Source organism: Geospiza fortis, unplaced genomic scaffold (genome assembly GCF_000277835.1).
Source record: "Geospiza fortis unplaced genomic scaffold, GeoFor_1.0 scaffold289, whole genome shotgun sequence".
NCBI classification, from domain to species: Eukaryota; Metazoa; Chordata; class Aves; order Passeriformes; family Thraupidae; genus Geospiza; species Geospiza fortis.
Genome location: NW_005054478.1, coordinates 447140 through 451482, shown reverse-complemented (window position 1 = coordinate 451482; position 4343 = coordinate 447140). Strand labels below are relative to the sequence as shown.

The 4343-nt window shown below is 63.5% G+C and overlaps 1 long non-coding RNA gene across 2 annotated transcripts in view; it reads right to left on the bottom strand.

The window, feature by feature from the left end:
* LOC115948692 overlaps nt 1-1669 on the bottom strand; it is a 15190-nt gene extending 13521 nt beyond the window's left edge. Inside the window, exons 1-3 of one of the 2 annotated variants that reach the window (XR_004082484.1) lie at nt 1396-1492; nt 1095-1150; nt 796-856 (exon numbers count right to left, since the gene is read on the bottom strand). This is a non-coding gene — a long non-coding RNA (uncharacterized LOC115948692). Of the gene's footprint in view, nt 1-795; nt 857-1094; nt 1151-1395 lie in introns of those variants that run through there. The other variant, XR_004082485.1, reaches the window with a different exon arrangement.
* Between the last annotated feature and the right edge of the window lie 2674 nt (nt 1670-4343).

Below are 4343 nucleotides of genomic sequence, written 5' to 3'. Positions count from 1 at the left end.
GGTCCTCAGTGGCTGGAGGATGCTCAGGATGGTGCTTTGGGGGTGGCTGCCCTTTGTGGGTGATGGGATAGTCCAGGATGCAGTCGAGGCTCAGTGGTTTGGGCTGCACCCCACTAAGGGTCTCCTCAGTCTGTGCCAGAGACTTCATCTGCAGTCAGCTCTGCTCCCTGAGCACACCCAGCCCCTTTCTCCTCTGCCTTTCTATCTCTGACCATTGCTGCCAGTGGACACAGCAGTTCTTGCCACAGAGCACTCACCTGCCTGCACAGCCCCTGATCCCCTCAGCCCCAACCCCTACCCCAATGGGTCCCGGCTCTTCCCATCACATTGGGATGGATCCCTTTCCCACAGTTTGGGCACATTCAGACCAGTGAGGTCTTCAAGAGCTGCTTTGGCTTCAGAGTAAGCCCAGGGTACATCCCCGCGTTCCACCCAGCACAGCCCAGCCCCCCTGCCCTCCCCACTCACCCTCAGACCGGCGATCCTTTGCTGCTGCTCCTGCAAGGGAGGACAATGAAGCGTTTATGGTGCTCGCTGTGACCCACATCTCCCCCTGCCACCTGCACCAGCACCGGCCTCCCCAAAAGCACCCAGGGAGCAGAGCGGGGAGCGAGGGCTGGGGCTGCAGGGACAGGGACACCCCTGGGCGGCAGCAGAGGAGCAGCGTGCAGGGCTGCAGCAGCGGGGGCAGCCAGAACTGCAGGCAGAATTCCAGGCACTGCCCGGAGCTGCCTCTTCCCTCTCAGCAGCACAACAAGCGAAGCCGAGCGCTGCTCACCCCGTGCCAAATTCTCACCTCCAATTGTAGATGCAATGATGAGCAGAGTGACGATTGCAACGGTGACTACGCGTGTACCTAAGAAGGAAAACGGCAGAAGGGCTGCAATAAAGCCCCTCTCAGCTGGAGCCCCGTGCCCTGTGCCGGGCAGGGCAGGGTCCCAGAGGCAGCAGCAGCTCTCCCAGCGCCGCCCTCCTTCAGCCCTGCAGACACCCGGGAGGAGAAGGGAGAAGTGACGAACCCCAGGGTCCCTGTGCCCCCCTCGATCTGCCCCCGTCAGGACCCCGGCCCCCACCCCAGGAACCTCCCAGCTTACCCATGGTCTTCTGGGGGGGACCGAGATCTGCGATGATTCTCCTCTAATCCCGGTACCTTCGGGAACGAGAAGAAGATTTTGCGTAGGCAGCAAGTGAGATCAGCGGGGCTTTGTTGCTCGGCACGATCGCCCCCAGCCACCCCTCTCCCAGCCAGGAGACCCCGGCCCTTCCCCTCACAAGAAGAGACCCCCCCTCTCCCCAGCCCCGGCTCCTGCCCGGCTGCTTCGCCGGCACAGCGAGGGGAGCAGCCCCCGGTACTGTCCCCCCACAAGAGAAAGGCTGCTGTCCCCAAACACCCACCGCGGGACCGCGGCGCCTCACGCCACCAACCTCTCGTGCGTCTGTTGTGCTCTGAGGAACCAAGGGCTGCAGGAAAGCAGGAGCAAGGGTGTGGCTGATCAGCTGATTTCCGAGAAATCAGCAAGGAAGCCGCTCGCTCAGTTTCGCTTTCTGGTTAACCCTTGATGGTGCTGTCTCTGCTAGACCGGGACTGGGGCTGTCCCATCCTCACCCTGGGGTGTCCCCTCAGGGAGCCCTTCGGCCCCGAAGGCCTCGGACGGGAGCTGAGGGGGCTGAGGGGGAAGGACGCGCCGGGCTGGGGGTGCTCAGGCTGTGCACCACCACACACACCCACAGCAGCAATGCACTTTTATTAAAGCTTTCTCAGGATCTAGTCCTGAAGGTAATCCAAAATATTTGAAGGGGCAGCTGCGGTTCTGTGGGGGCTTTTCAGTTTCAGCAGTCGGAAGACAGAAGTCAGGCTTCTTGGAAGGAAGGGAATCTGCTGCTTCTCACTGGCCATGGTAATCAGGAGTCCTTCGTCTGGACAGCAATGCATCCGCTGCTGCTCGGAGGCCAGGTCATTCCTTTCCCCCCTATGCTCCTCTGCAGCTGGTTGAAGGGGACCAAATCCAGTTGCAAGTTGATCTGGTTCCTTTTTACCAGCCCCAGGGACGCATCGTCTCTCCGGAGGTTCCGTCTGGTCGCTGCTGGTGATGGGGGCTCCCGGCGTGGGGGTCCCAGCCCAAAAATGCATACTTCTTAACATTCCATAGCACCGGCCGGCTCACTGCTGCCAGTGGACACAGCAGTTCTTAGTTCAGAGCGGTCACCTCCCTGCACAGCCCCTCATACCTTCAGCCCCAGCCCCAGCATCCCTCTGCCGGCCGTGTCCTGCAGCCCCAGAGAGGCCCTGGAAGGAGCCCGTGGCCGTGGTGAAACCCGAGACTGGGCAGGGGCTTTGGGGAGCACCTCCTGCCCACCCCCAGTCCCATCCTGGGCCTCTCTCCGGTGCAGCCCAGGTGGAGGCGCTGCCCAGATGGCCCCTGTGCCTGCAGGCACCTGGGAGCTCTTCGTGTTTGGAGCCATGGCCAACCCATGTGTGCCTCGGACCCAGAGCCCCTGGGGGGCTGCAGAGTGCTCAGGCTGGTGTTTTGGGGGGTGGCTGCCCTTTGGGGCTGATGAGATACTCCAGGATGCAGCCCAGGCTCAGTGGTTTGGGCTGTGGGGGCACCTGTGGAGCTGCACCTGTGAGGAGAAGGGGGCACAGCCAAGGGCCGTGAGCCCACACGGGCCAGCAGGGACGGGTGGCAGGGCTGGGTGCCTGTGCCTGCAGCCATTTCCACAGGGGAATCCTCCTTGGCCCTGGCTCTTGGCTTGGCAGGAGTTCCCTCCGCTGCTGCTGCTGTGCTGTGTCAGGATGCACCAACTCATTCCCCTGCCCTCCTGCATCCTCCATGACCCCCAAACTCCACATGCCCGTATCTGTCCATGTGCCAGAGCAGTGTTTCAGGCTGGTGCACATGAAGTCAGTGTAGGTGGGCACCCACGTCCTACCTCCCACACCCCCATGCCCCTGCCCATCTCATCTGCAGGGCCAGGAGAAGGACACAGGACTGTGGGCCCCTCTCACCCCCTCCGCACCCAGCAGCTCTGGGCTGGGAAGGCTGGAGGTGCTTTTGCCCACGGGAGGAGGGATTCAGCTGAGATGTCAGAGTCTTGACAGTCTGAGGGGACTGTGGGGGCTTCCCATGCCCAGCTCAGTCATGGCAGGGTGACACAGGGGATGCACTTTGATTCAGTGACCTCCCCAGCCCTAAATCTGCAGTCGGAATGGGACAATGGCAGGTACAGGGATTGTTCTGGAGTTCCCAGGGCTGCCCCCTCCCAGCACAGGGGTGTGAGGGGTGCGTGGGGGTCTGGCTGTGGGCAGGAGGGGCTGGCTGGACACGGCGTGGCCGTGACTCAGCACCACAGCTCCCTGCAAGGAGCCCCCGGGTGCCAAGTCCAGCCTCACGTCACCAGCCCAGCTCACAGCACCCACAGGCAGCAGTCGCTGCTCAGGGGTCCCCCAAGACACCAACCACTGCTGTGGGGCACAGCAGGACACAGCCAGGATGCTCTGCCAGCAGCCCAGGAGCTCCCCCATGGCTGGTCCCCAGGCATGCGGCCCTGAGGATCCCAGACACGGCTCCCAGGAGCCAAGACAAGTGCCCAGCCCAGCAGGAGCAGTGGGCACAGCGTGCCTGGCAGCACCAGCACCCCTGAACCACCCCAAATCACACAGAGTGGGTGTGCTGAGCCCGAGGCTGCAGAGATGCACCCGCTGCAGCCTGGGGCTCTGCCGGCCCTGCAGTGCAGTGCCATGCTGCCCTGAGCATTTGCTGCAGCAGTGCCGGGGGTCCCAGGGACTGCCAGCGCTGTCAGGCTGCAGTGGGAGTCAAAAGCTCAGGGCTGAACCCACCCTGAAACCGCTAAGCCAGGGCTCTCACATCGCAGCCGAGTTCATCTCCAGTCACCTCGGCTGACCTTGGGCAGCCTCCCAGCGCTGCGAATCAGAGACACCCCAGCCTGAGCGGCCCATGCAGCCCCAGCCCGTGGCACTGCTCCCACAGCCCTCGGCCGGGCTCTCCCAGTGACCTTGGAGGCTGCACCAGCTCCAGAGGATGCTCACTGCATCCGGGGCACCTCACTGTGTCCCCAGCTCCAGCCCGGCTCCCCCCTGCCTGCTCCCACCACCCCTCCTTGCCCCAGCCCTGTTCCACAGACAGGTTCCACCCCACTGCCCTCTCTGTGCCCAGACATTCCCTGCCATCACCCCCAACCCCTTTGCAGCCCTGGGCGTGCCCCCCACCACCGAAGGCATCCCCGAGCCCTCCCCAGCCCCAGCTCTGCATTTTGCAGCTGTAGACCCCGAGCCGAAACCCACCAGGGAGCTGTGGCCTGGGGCAGCCCCTCCTCCAGGAATT